Source organism: Mus caroli, unplaced genomic scaffold, assembly GCF_978045245.1.
Source record: "Mus caroli unplaced genomic scaffold, Mus_caroli_1 scaffold_1, whole genome shotgun sequence".
Lineage (NCBI taxonomy): Eukaryota > Metazoa > Chordata > Mammalia > Rodentia > Muridae > Mus > Mus caroli.
This window is the reverse complement of record NW_028227256.1, coordinates 188,318,302-188,332,798: the sequence shown is the minus strand read 5'-3', so window position 1 is coordinate 188,332,798 and position 14,497 is coordinate 188,318,302.

Here is a 14,497-nt window from a genome sequence, read left to right as displayed (position 1 = left end):
GACACCAGACCCAGACTCAAGTTCATGGGTCAAAAACCTTCTTTTCCTTTCCTGCTGAAATCTCCACCTCCATCCATTGTAGCCCAGGGCCACCGACCCACATCGGGTTAATGACAGCAACTTCCTCTTGCACCCTCCAAAACACAGTTGATGCTTACACTCCGTCCCTGCAGAGCCCGGGGCAGAGGAAAAGGTGAAGAAACAGCCAGTGTCCATTTCTCCTCATTGTTGTGTCGAGAGGACATTACAACTGTGTTTCCTCTGCAGAGGGCAAGCAGGAGAGGAACAGACAGGAACACAGGTGTCCCCTTCCTGCCCACGGATGGCCGGACACAGGCCATCCATCCTCTTACCCTCTCCTCAACTGCTTTCAGGAGCCATTGGCTTTGCGGTGGAACCCAGCTCTCCCATGCAGACACCTCGTGTCTGAGCCAACTCAGTCATGTGGGGATCAGAGCAAAGCCAAGGGTGAGCTGAGCGTCCACACTGACATGCGCAGTCACGTGGGGATCAGAGCGAAGCCAAGGGTGAGCTGAGGGCCGACACTGACATGCGCAGTCACGTGGGGATCAGAGCGAAGCCAAGGGTGAACTGAGCGTCGACACTGACATGCTATTTCTAATTTACCAAAATGGAATCGGAAGTTGTAGGTACAGCCCTGTGGCATGCACTTGCTCACTTGTGCCTGTCCTGAGTTTGATCCCTAACACCGGGAGGAAAAGGTTATTTCATAGGTTACAACCCGTGATTAAAGATGGTAGGTACCGCCACACCCAGTTCTCTGTCCGAGTAGCTTGCAAGATGAACAGTGGGCTGAGCGAAGGCAGCATAATATTGCAGTTACATAGTTAAACGCCGACACACACATCAAGTGAAACAATTAGACAATTACCCATTACATATTTAAAACACTGTTCGTTTGTATCCTGTCCATCAGCCGAGATGGTTGTGAGCACGGCATCATGGGAGTGAGATGGGCAGAATTCTGGGAGGACTGCAGGCTTGGGTCATGACTCATGTTCCTCTGAACAAGAGTGTGGATGCTCTGTGCTGCCTTCTGTGTTCTCTTCCGTATATAGCGATGTGTAAATTCTTTCCTCGTATTTCAGTCTCCCCATTCTTTAGTGGCTCCCCCCCCCCATTTTTCCTTCCATTCATATACTTAAAATCTCCAGTTCACCCATGTTGTCTTGTACTTAAGAAGACAAAGAGCATATCCTTGCAAAAACAAACACACCTCTTGAAGGGATATAGGGAGTCGTGAGAGTGTTTACAACCAGCCGGGGTGGGCAGATGTGGACCATGAGCCTGAGCCACATCTCAGTCTTCCAGAATGTCGGGGGAAGTTGTTAGGCAGGAGGAAGATGGGGCGGCCCGGCAGGAAGACTGAGAAAGAACAGCACATGAAGTGGTGAGGAGGGCACTTGACAAGAGGGGAATCTACCCGCGTTACTGGGCAATGCATTTAGGTCTTTGGGAGGTGAAATGGGAAATCAAAGATCAGAGAGTGCTCAAGATCATGTTACTCAGGGTTAGCTGCAATTTGGAACTAAAACTCATGACAGAGTCAGTTTTACCTGTAGGGTCATCAGTCTCGATTTTCGGCTTGGTGAGTCCTAGGATCAATGGGAATCACACCTCTGAGGACGTTTCCAGGACGGGGAAGATCCTTGCGGGATGGACTGTCCAAGCATAGAGATCAGGGTGCTGGGAGTCTGGATAAAAATTGCCCCCCTCCCCACAGCCCTGGGCATGAGAACACTTTAGTTCCTAGTTGGTGGCTCTGTTTGGGAAGGTTGGTTGTTGTAGCCTTATTGGACGAAGTATGTCACTGGAGGAAAGGTTTGAGGATAAAATGCCCCACTTTCTTCCAGCTCACTCTCTCTGCATCAGGTTTCTGGTTTGAGGATAAGACTTCTCAGCTCTCTGCTCCTGCTGCCAATATGGCCATGTCCTCCATGATGGAGTCTTACCCACTGGACCTGGGAGCCAATATGAGCTCTTCTTTAAGTTGCCTTTGGCCCTGGTGTTTTATCAGAGCAACAGAAAAGAAGCTAATGTGGGAGAGACAGTTTGCTCAGCCACCCCAGGTTCTCTCGAGCCTCATTGCTACCGCTGCTTTCCTGTGCTGACACAGACTCCGGCTTCTTCCAGCCTTCCAGTATGAACTAAGGAGCAGAGGCTCCAGGAATCCTCCTGGATGCAGCATCAGATTGATACTGATGAGCGCCTGGCTTCTTTGAGGACAGAGCTACCGGGTCTCAGCCTTTTCAGCTCGCCACTGTTGTAAGCCATTCTAGTAACACCCACCTTAGCATATCTAGACATGGGACCTGATCTGCTTCCCTAGAGAACCGAGTAGAGCTCGTCAGTTCTTCAGGGGTTCACAGGTCTGTTGTCGCCATGTCTACAAAGGCTCTGAGTTCTGTCTCAAGGGCCCGTCCACTCTGCTGTCGGCAAGGAAAGCTTCCCATACAACAGCAAAAGAGATGAGAAGCGGGAGCCAGGTCAGGAGAGTGAGGCATCCAAGGTACAGGGCCAGAGGGACACTAGCCTGACTCTTAGAATGAATGGCTCTTCATAAAGTTTGAACACATGTGCACACATGTGCTCACACACACTCCCACAAACATGAATGTACGTTTAGGAGAATAACCATGAGGGAGGTGCGTGCTTGTCTTTCACAGTTACAGATACCTGCATAGTTGACTCTGTGTGCCCCCTAGAAATCTTAAGGATGCCCCACATCTCAAGGACATATGGGTGGTGTACCAGCTGCTTTTCTAACTGCTGTAATCAAATACCTAGCAGAAAAACCCTCCCCCTCCCCCTCCCCGCCCCCTCCCCCTCCCCCTCTCCCTGTGTGTGTGTGTGTGTGTGTGTGTGTGTGTGTGTGTGTGTGTGTGTGTATTGGGGGCAGGTATTTTGGCTCGTAGTCTCAGAGGATATAGTCGTGAAGGCTAGGTAGCTAGAACAGTCTCCTCAGCATCAGCCAGGAGCTTGGAGGAGCTGGCAACATTGTAGCAGCATAGAGGAAGCAGGGATATCAAGCAGGCTCCAGGGGTAGATACCACCTCGGAGGACCAACCTGGCAACCCATATAGATCTCACATGTCAAGTTTTACATAACCTCCTCAGATGGTACCACCAATGGGGACCAAGTGTCAGACACACAAGGCTGTAGAGAATATTCCAGTCAGGGTTGCTGGTGGGAACTGGCTTCCGTAGAGGGCATGCGATCTCTGTGTATTAGTTTCTTTTCTCATCTTTCTAATGACTGTGACAAAGCACCCAATAAAATTCAGCCTATGGGAGGAAAGGTTGACTTGGGCTCCTGGTTAGAGAGTGGGAGTGCTTATCACTGAGGGCTGGCATGCTTCTGGCAGTGGAAGCATCTTAGAAGGCCAGGATGTAGAGGAACAATTGTATCTGTGGCTGCAATCTTTCTCTTTTCTCTCTTTTTATTTGTTTGGGACGTTAGTTCATGGGGTGGGTAGGTTTTCCTCACTCAGTTAAGCCTCTTTGGAAAAGCCCTCACAGAAACACTCAAATGAGTGTCTCATTAATACACTAGGGTTTTAAAAATATAAATAAAACAATTACTTATTTGTCCATTCTGTGTATATGTGTATATGTGTGACTGTATGCACACTCTGTGTGTGTGTGTGTGTGTGTGTGTGTGTGTGTGTGTGTGTGTGCCCAAGATGGCCAGAAGAGGGCGCTGGATGCCCCAGAGCTGGAGTTACATGATGTGAGTGTTGGAAACCAAACTAGGATCCTCTTGAAGAGCAGCAAGTGCTCTGAACCACTGAGCCACAGCTCTGTCCCTCCCTTAATTCAATCAAGCTGACAACTGAAATTCAATTTGTTAACAAAGAAAGTTTCCTCTCTGTGCAAAGCCACTCAGCTCATCCACACATTGGACCACTTTTTAAAACTTAGCTCCCCAGAGTATTGAGTGATGACCAAATTCTAATTCCAGCTCTGAGGCTAGCTGTGTAGGGAGACTTGGAGAAAGCAGTTTCCTGTCTTTGGGGTACACAGTTTTCTACACTATGAAATGTATGCATCGAGATGAGTGATCTTCAGTTTCTCCACTCAGCTCTATCAATCAAAGGAAATGGAAAAATTTGGGAAAAAAATCCGAAATTTCCTGGGAGATAAAAAATAAGATGGGAATATATTATCTGACCCTTCAAAGAAGACTGTCTTTTGCAGTTAAGATCTGGCAATGTTTGAGATGATTGTGGATTCCCAAACCTCCCACAATCAACGCAGGGTGCTTTCTGTGGCCTGTGTGGTGTTTGGCAGTAGGTAGACAGCTGGGCTGTGAGGGCATCCCGTTGCTGTTTTACACATTTACAGTCGCTGGTTGAGGTTGTTATAAACAGCTCTGCTCTATTTAGGGAGCTGATGATCAATAAGGCAGATAATATTTTCATCATATTTAAGAGGCTAACGCTGTGGAGGCTGCCTGTCAGGGGCCTCTGTTTTCTTAGCAGCTTTGCAATTTCCTGTGGTCTCCCACGCAGGCTTTTTGCTTTGTGGGGCCTTTTCCTCTGTTCCAGGCACCAGAAGATCCATTGACAGTCATTTGTTAAATGCTGGGGGAAAAAATGTTACTTCTGGTAGAATGAAGGAGAGAGAAAGAGACAGAGGGACAGAGAGAGAGACAGACAGACAGACAGAAAGAGAGAGAAGCAGACAGACAGACAGACAGACAGGACAGGCAAGAGACAGACAGACAGAAACAGAGACAGACAGACAGATAGACAGACAGACAGGACAGGACAGGCAAGCGACAGACAGACAGACAGACAGACAGAGAGAAGCAGACAGACAGACAGGACAGGCAAGAGACAGACAGACAGACAGAAACAGAGACAGACAGACAGATAGACAGACAGACAGGACAGGACAGGCAAGAGACAGACAGACAGACAGACAGACAGACAGACAGACAGACAGACAGACAGGACAGGACAGGCAAGAGACTAACAGACTGGGACAGAGAGAGAGAGAGAGAGACAGATAGATAGAGACAGAGAGACAGACAGACACAGTGAGAGAGACAAAAAATAATGGCAAGATTTTCTTTTTGCCATGTTTCCAAACAGTGGGAAAACAATGGAATATTTGCCTTAAATTTGTGTCTCTGGCCATAAAGATGAGAGCATTTCTTGAAGGCAAAAATCTGTCTTTTGTCTTATTGTTGCCATCTTCTGTCACAGGGAAATCTGCTCGGGTTGGCGGCTCCATGTTTTTTTTTGTTTTGTTTTCCCTCTCCTTTTCAAATCTGTTACTTGTCCAGATTGTAAAGTGTCTTGACTCAAACATGGGTTTGGAGACTGTGACTAAAACAGCTGTGATTCAAGAGGCACCTCTGGTTATTCTGTCTGTGACATTTCACTCTGGGCTTTGGTGATGGGGAGAAACCAAATTGGAAGGAACTGTTTGCATTTCTCTATGCTACATCTGGGACCCTGGACTCTTCCCTTTGTCTGTTCTTCTCTATGGAGCCTTGAGTGATAAGAGAGCTGGGAACATGGCAAGGCAAAAGCTTTCCCCACCTGTGCTCACACTGAGAACACTGGGGACATTACCTAGTTTCACTTTCTTCCCCATCCCAACAAGCAAGATATTCACCAGCATTCTGACTTGAAATTCTCAGGTCTTGAGTATGGCAACTGTAGCATGGATCTCTGCAATAGATTATTTCCCTAATTGGGCACATGCGATACATAGTAGCTTCTCCATGTGTTTGATGAGCAGAAGACTGACTATATGAATGGAGCTAGAGTTTTGGTTTGGATATTTTGTAATATTTTTTGTGAGATAGAATCTTGGAGTTGAGTTGTGAGTGTTCCCAGTTATAAGCAATATAACGAAGTGTGTTTCCGTGGCCTTCTGCAGACTTTTTCTATCACTGTTGTTTTAGTGAGTATTTTGTATGCATATGTACCAATACATGGCTGGTTCTGTGGAGGCCAGGAAAGAGCATTGGGTCCTTTGGAACTGGAGTTACAAATGGTGAGCTGTAATGTGGGTGTCAGGAACCGAACCTGAGTTTTCTGTAAGAACAGCAAGTTCTCTCCAGTCCTCACGCACTTTGCACTTTTAAAATATAGTTTTAATGGTTGATTTTTTTTTTCTTAGACTGAATCTTGCTCTGTAGCCCAGGCTCTGTAGCTCAGGCTCTGTAGCCCAGGCTGACCTTGAGCTATCTGTCCTCAAACATTTATGTCTGAAGAGCATTGATTATAGTTTTAAGCCACCATGCCTGGTGTTTTGGATCTTAAATGTCCTCTAAAGGCTATGAGTCAAACACTTGTGTCTCCCACTTGTAGAATTATAGGGAAGCAGTGGGCGATTTAGGAGCTGGGACCAAGTATAAGAAAGTTAGGTCATGGGGCCATCTCTCTACAGGAGACACAAGGGCTCTGGCCTCTTCCTGCCTCCTTTTGTCCTTCTTGGCCACAATAAGATGAATGAATTTACTCTCCCACATGCTTCCCACCATGACACTGGTTCACCAGTGGTTCAGCAGAAGCAAGGCCAGCTAGGCACAAACTGGGACCTCTGAGACCATGACCCTAGATAATCTTCCCTCCTTCTAAGCTGTTTATTTCACATATTGTGTCCCAGTGATAGAAGGAGGCATTATATACAGCCTCTAGTATCACCAGTGTCAGTCGGCTTTGTACAAAAGCCCGTGACTATGGTACCCCAGGTTGGAGAGAACAGGATGGGATGTTGCCTGTGACACGTCAAGGTGGCACTGTGCTTTCAAAGATGGAAGGAAGGGAAGGTTTAGGAACAAGAGAGGGAAAGATGATGGTCCCTGCACCCCAATATGGGGACAGATTTGGGGTTCTCAGAAGCAAATGAGACATTCCAAAGCAAATTCTCTCTCTCTCTCTCTCTCTCTCTCTCTCTCTCTCTCTCTCTCTCTCTCTCTCTCTCTCTCTCTCTCTCTCTCGTGTGTGTGTGTGTGTGTGTGTGTGTGTGTGTATGTCTGCATGTGTGCAGCTGTGAAGGCATGTATGTGCATGTGTGTGTGGAAACCAGAAACTTTGGTGTCAGGTGTTGTAGAAGTTGTCTATCATGGTTCTTCTTTGGTTGTCATTATTATTATTATTTTTATTATTATTATTTCAGGTAGGGTCCTGCTCTGGCCCAGAGCTGGGTGGCCAGTGAGCCCCAGGGATTTTCCTTATGTCTCTCTCAGTAAGTCTGAGATTACAAGCGTGCACCCCCACACTCAGGTATTGTATTTATTTTTGTTTGAGTTTTGGGGATGGAACTGGGGTCTCCATGCTTGAGAAGCGAGTACTTCGGCCAGCTGAGCTGTATCCCTGGCCCTCTTGCCTTTCTTTTCTCTCTGGCCCCTTTATTTATTTATTTATTTTCTGAGACAGGGTCTCCTGCATCTCAGGCTTCCCTTGAACTTACTAAGTAACTGAGGGTGACCCTGGATTTCTGATTCCCCTGCCTCCACCTCCTGAGTGCTAGAATTACAGGCATACTCCTCCACGGTTGGTTTATACATATTTTCTCTTTCTAAAAACAAAGTTCCAATTCAGTCGCAATGAATGAAGCCCGAGACAATGGCTCCTGTTGGCTTTTATTTTACTTCAATGTGTTTATGTGTCATTTAAAAAAAATCCTCAAGACACACGAGCAGATGTCAGGTAGTCAAGGCCCAGGAAGACAGCCACACATTTGTGATCCTCAGAAGCTGATGTGGAGTTCTGTCCAAGGGCAGGAGCTTCTGTACCCGGTGCGGCTGGGACTGCTTCCTCGGATGAGGTCTCAAGATTTCCAGAGCCAGGCAGCCATGCAACGGGAGCAGAAACAGTTAGCTGAGAGGCTCGTTCCAGGGTGGCTGGCTGGGTCTTTAAAGAAGGAAACCGGGGTGGAAGGAAGGACAGGACAGAGGCTCTGCCACACTGGGACTGTGACCACATCACCAGACACTCACATGGCTCTCAGACGGTGAGGTTCTGCCACACTGAGACCATGGCCGCTTCACTGCAGCCTCAGAAGGCTCTCAGAGGGCAAGGTTCTTTCTATGGAAACTTAATGATTGATGAGCAGATTTTCTCAGAACTCTACCCTCCATGACAGAGCATCTTCTCTATGGATTGATTCTTTTGGTGGAGTTAAGTGACTGCATCTGTTTGGTTATATATGTAGCTCATAGGGGCATAGAACTAATAATTCAACCACTACAAATAAAACTTATCTTCATTTCATTCTCTGTCCTTTCCTCCCTCCCTCCCTCCCTCCCTCCCTCCCTCCCTCCCTCCCTCCCTCCCTCCCTCCCTCCCTCCCTCCTTCCCTCCCTCCCTCCTTCCCTCCCTCCCCCTCTCTCCTTTCTTCCCTTCCCTACCCCTCCTTTCCTTCCTCCCTGCCTCCCTCTCTCTCTCCCTCCCTCTCCCTCCCTTCATTCTTCCCCTTCCCTCCTCTTTTCTCTCCCTCCCTCCTTCCCTCCCTCCCTCCTTCCCTCCCTCCCCCTCTCTCCTTTCTTCCCTTCCCTACCCCTCCTTTCCTTCCTCCCTGCCTCCCTCTCTCTCTCCCTCCCTCTCCCTCCCTTCATTCTTCCCCTTCCCTCCTCTTTTCTCTCCCTCCCTCCTTGTCTTTCAACATAAAATCTCTAACTGTAAAGAGAGAATACTTCTTTACAGTCTGCTTGAATGGACCCCTCTGGGTCTCTGAAGAGGCCACCATAGACTTGACTTATCAATTCATTTTCTCCAGTTAGTCACGACCCAGGTTTCACTTTAAGAATAGGGTCTTTGGGCTGGAGAGATGGCTCAGTGGTTAAGAGCACTGACTGCTCTTTTAGAAGTCCTGAGTTCAATTCCCAGCAACCACATGGTGGCTCACAACCATCTGTAATGGGGTCTGATGTGTTCTTCTGGTGTGTCTGAAGATATTGATAGTATACTCACATACATAAAATAAAAAGTAAAAAAAATAAACAAAAGCAAGAAAGAGAGAGAGAGGGAGAGAGAGAAAGAAAGAAAGAAAGAAAGAAAGAAAGAAGAAAGGAAGGAAGAAGAAAGAAAGAAAGAAAGAAAGAAAGAAAGAAAGAAAGAAAGAAAGAAAGAAGGAAAGACAGACAGACAGGAAGGGAGAAAGGAAGGAAGGAAGGAAGGAAGAAGGAATAATCTTTGGAAGGTAGAGATAGATGGCGGTCTTAGCTGCAAACATGGGGTGCCAAACGTAGAGTCAGCAAGGGGTTTCCTCCATGCTCCCTGTAGGCTTAGAGACTGGAGAATATTTTGCAGAATTCCCTGAATGGGACAGCCAGGGGGTACACTCCCACATTCTCCCCAGGGAGAGCAAGTCATGAGGGATGTGGGAGTGGGATTGATTAAAAGCCCTGCTGTAGTGTGGATTGGTGGTGTGCTCTATGGAGTTTGAGAACTCGGACCGGGCCCAGAAATGTGTGTTATGTTCTCAGAACTTTCTAGATTCGGTGATAATGGCAAACGTGACACATGTATGTAACTTACAGTGCAACCAGGAAGACTTACCTCATTAAACTCCACACCTACCCACAAGGGTAGATGCTATTCAGGTTTTTATTTTATTTTAATGTATAGTCATCTCTCTAGGTGTTTTGTTTTTTGTTTTGTTTTGTTTTGTTTTGACAAGTTCTCATTGTTTAGTACTGACTGACCTGGAACTTACTATGTAGATTAGGCTGGCCTAGAACTCACAGGGATCCTCCTGCCTCTGTCTCCCTAGAGCTGAGGCTAAAGTGCTCTACCATACCCAGCACAGATACTGTTTGTCCTTGCTTTAAAAATGAAGGAGCAAGCTTTTCAGATGCGGCTAGTCCAGGGTCAGAGACAGGTCTGCTGGCCACAGACTACAAGCCCTGGCACTAGAGGGGCAATACGGTCCTGATATTGCCACAGCAGCTTCTGATCTCACTTCCTGGGTGACCCCCACCAGACACTCAGAGCTTCAGGAGTGCTTTGAGTAGGTGGGAATGTGGGACCCAGCCTTGGCAGAAGAGAAAGGGTGGGGATCTGGGATGGCAGTTAAGGTGGGAGGGTGGGGGTGGGGCAGGGGCGGGGGCAGGGGCAGGCGGGGGCGGGGCTGCAGCCCTGCTTCTGCCTCATCTAAGGAAGGCCCCCCCTGTGTTGGGGGCGGGGTCAGGGGCGGGTGGGGCTGGGGCGGGGTCAGGGCGGGGGCGGGGCTGCAGCCCTGCTTCTGCCTCATCTGAGGAAGGCCCCCCCTGTGTTGGGGGCGGGGTCAGGGGCGGGTGGGGCTGGGGCGGGGTCAGGGCGGGGGCGGGGCTGCAGCCCTGCTTCTGCCTCATCTGAGGAAGGCCCCACTGTGTTGCTTATGCTCCCACAGTCCTCCTACCTGCTCACTATTCACAAGTGGAGAGAAAAATCAGTCCACTGATTTAGGAGACACGTGTCTCTTATGCACTAATAGAAAAGCTACTATTATTAAATTATCAAAAGCAGATGGCTTTTATTTGTTTCTTCCTCCTTAATACTTTCTGCTTTAGTAGAGAAATTTTGGGAAATAGAGACAGAAAACAACTAAAGTCATCTGTGTTCTGTCCAATCAGATAATATTTTAGTCCGTTTCCTTCTAGTCTTTCCCCATTCCCTCCCTATGGTTTCTAACTACGTGTATCAAATACTTGTGAAGATTTGTATATGCTCAGCCCAGGGAGTGACAGGATTAGAAGGCGTTGCCCTGTTGGAGTGTGTGTGGCCTTGTTGCAGTAGGTGTGACCTTGGTTTAACTGTGGGCATGGGCTTTAAGACCCGCATCCTAGCTGCCTGGAAGCCAATATTCTGTTAGCAGCCTTCAGATGAAGATATAGAACTCTCAGCTCCTCCAGTACCATGCCTGCCTGGATGCTGCCATGTTCCTGCCTTAATGATAATGGACTGAACCTCTGAACCTGTAAGCCAGCCCCAGTTAAATGTTGTCCTTATAAGACTTGCCTTGGTCATGGTGTCTGTCCACAGCAGTAAAACCCTAACTAAGGCACCTACTTTATTTTCCAAATTAGCTTGCGACCAGCTGTTTCGGCCTGGCATGATCTAAGGAGGGTTCCCTCTTACTGTGTGTTTCTACAGAGAACTTTTTCATGTGGTTCAGTATTCCCCCGTGCATGTGACCATGATTTATTTACTGACAGCCCACCCCCATGGACATTAAAGTAGTCTGTGATGTTCCCTGGTTATAAATACACAGCTTCCTCTCAGCTGGTCCCCATCTCTGGTGCCGGCTTGTTCTTGTCCGTGTGCTTCTACCTTGGTCTCTCTTGTCAGTTCCCCGCCCTGTGCCCCATTTCTGAGAACTGTGTCTCTGCTTGGTCTCCTCTGAAAGCCTCAGTTCCTTGCAGGGACTAGAGCCCTGTCTTTGAAATCACTCTCTCCTTGGCTGACCTGCCTGTCGTTAGCCCTGTCAGGGAGGCTGGTGGGTACTCCTGGCGCCGGCCTGCTACCTTTCCCTGCTCAAGCCTGAGCCTAAGCCTAAGAATGCTGAAGATGGGAAGAAAGAGTTCAGGGGAGGGAGATGTCTTGGGGAAGGATAACAACCAGGTGTGAGAGTGGGTGGGCCTGAGGAGAGGAGAAGGGATGCTGGCCATATAAGACCAAGACGGGAGCCTGGACTAGAAACTTAGGCTTGCCCAGCCTGTCCCATGTTCTCATGTGTCCCCTGGCTGAGCCATTACTTAGCCTGGACCCGCTTGACCTTGCCCCTTCTCTGTGTTATTTTCGTGGTCTCTCCAGTCTCAGTTCAACCAGAGATTTCCCAGGCTCTCTCTTGTGGTCACTATTGTGTCTCAGTAATGTTCTCAAAGACCTTTGAGGACTGTTATTTTGGTTAGGTAATTGGAACGACATAGTGTAAGAAGCAATAATTCCCTGAGAACATAGCATGTCTGACAAACAATTTTCATACATGGAAGTCAACGAAGTCTTTTAGGGCCATTCCTAAAGGAACATGGCCGTGAGCCGGACACAGCTCCTGGGCACTGAATATCTCAGAGGTAGGAAGCAGCTAGGACATCAGGAAGACTTTCAGGTGGAGCTGTAACCGTGGCAGGCGCTAGAATCCCAGCTTTGTAGGTACTGAGGCATAGAAAGGAGCGCACTGTTATCCTATGTTGAAGTGCTGACTCCTCAGAGCTAATTGTTCATGTGTTTTTGACAAATGCTGGCGTGACTGTGTGACTCTCAAAAGCTTGAACTATGGAGCCTCTGTGAGCATGGGATGGTATGGGCTCTCTGGAAGGTCAACCTAAGCTATCAACCTATGTATCTCTCTTTCCTACTGATTTAACAGTAAACCCCATTAGGCCGGGTTTGGGGGTGGGCATTATCATGTTCATGTGGGGTGACACGGAGCACACAGGAGGTATCAGCAGGGAGCCACTCCTGGAATTCTGGGATGAGCTCACTGACTCGTCAGCCTTTTGTCCTGTGTCAAGCAGGTCTGAGCTCTTGGAAGCAAGATGGCTGGAGTGTGAGGTTTAGGGAGGGCCAAGATGGTGCTTCAGCTTCCTGGGGCTCTAATGGATGGGCGAGGGGGAGGGGAATAATGAAGAGGACACAGCAGAGGACACAGGCAAGGAGGGAAGGAGGGCACATCAGGTGCTGAGAGGGACATGGCCGATTGCAGAATGAGTCTGAGGGAGGGTGAAGTATGATAAGAAAAGCCCAAGGAGAGGATGAAAAGAGGTTTGCACCAGAGGTCAAGGCAGATAATGAGAAACGCTCCCTGTACCGGAGGAAAGGCGTCCGAGGGAGGAGGGCTTCGGCAGTCCTCCGAAGACAGAACAGAGGCAATTTATCGATGGACACCGGGGTTGGAAATTAAATGGATCTTCACTAAGTCTGCTCACAAAAGGAGGGCAGAGGACAGGTCCCACAAAGACACACATTTCCCGAAGGACAGGAAAAACCATCACAAAAGACATGGGTGTATGTAGAGAGGAGAAAGGCATCTTATTTCCATAGCTGGGCACCTGACCTTCTGGGGCTGGCAAACGGGGTCCAAATGGGACCTCAGTTGAGGAAGCCAACCTCTTATCATTGCACTTCCACGCCCAAAGCTGCCAACTGTCTTGTGCCCATAACTCTCCACGGGGACATGGTTTGACCCATTCTGTTCCTGGTTTGAAGCAAACTACTCCCAACAGGCCCTTTTGCTTGGTGAGGCCTGAGGAAGCAAAGCATTGCAGGTTTTGCTGGGTATCTTCCTTGATGTTGTCTGTAAGGTATTGCTTTCCAGCAAAGAAGGCCAAGAGGAAACAAAATATACTGCTCAGTGGCCTCTGGACAGGGAAATCACGGTCTCCTGTTGTGCCAGAATGGTTCGGGGGCAGTCAGCCAAGTGGTTTTAGGCTGAGGGAGCATGGTTGGAGCTCTGAGGTCAGAGACACTGAGGAGGGTCAGGGTTCGGGGCCCATGGAGGTCTCAAGCTGTCATGTTGGACACCTACTGCTTTCCTGGTGCTGGAGATGATGTTACATCCTGTCCTTCTGAGAAAGAAAGGGGCGGATTGGGGATGAAGCAGGGTCTCCTGTGTCTTAGCCTGGAGTCAGTTACTGCAGTTGAGGATAACCATGAATGTCAGTCAGACACTCCTGCCTCTACCAGTGTAGCGCTAGATGAGGTTGCAGATGTCTGCTACTGGTCCTCGCTTGTGTAGCGCTGGGGATTGAACCCAGGACCTCTCGTGTGCCAGGTCGGCACTTTCCTACTGACTTATTTACATCACCTGAGAAGATGGGCATTTCTGTAACTGTTAGAAACCAGGGCTGATGCTCAAGGCCACACTAGACATTGTGACGGACGCCCTTCCAGAGCAGCTCATCCATCTATGTCCATCTCCCATCCACAGTGAGACGAGATGGCACGTTGGCCTCCATTCCCCACAGGAAACCTGAAAGCAGACTCCATCTGGGCCCACTGTGGATTTACAACGCTTGACTCTTAGCACCAAGCAAAGCCAAGGCCTTGTGCTCGGCTCCGTGAGTCTTCCTGGTTCCTGACTACACACTGTGTGCTGGGGAGGCCACCGAGGGTAAGATGTGTTCTCCTCTGTACCTCCTGCTCTAGGGATTTACTGGAGTGCAAACCTAACTCGGAAGGAAAACGCCAAAGGCTGGCAGCAGACACAACCCAGTAAATGCTCTGCAGTGTGGGCCTTGCCTGGGAGAATAACTCAGATTCTAGAATTAAGAGGAGCTGTGAGCCGTACATTATACAGTTGCGGGTTAAAGAAAGGATTTGGAAGTTGAGCATAATCTTTGTTTGGCAGGTAAGAAACAAAAGCCCAGGGTGGTTAGTTACACCTCTAGATTTTATCTGGAGAGACTGCTCTCCAGAGGTCTAAATTCCGGGACCTATGACTAATTCACAGTATCTTTGGGACTCAACCTCCTGCATAAGATGTAAGCCAGAAGGCTAATGAAGCCCCCTACTCCCAATCTAGACTTGGACCA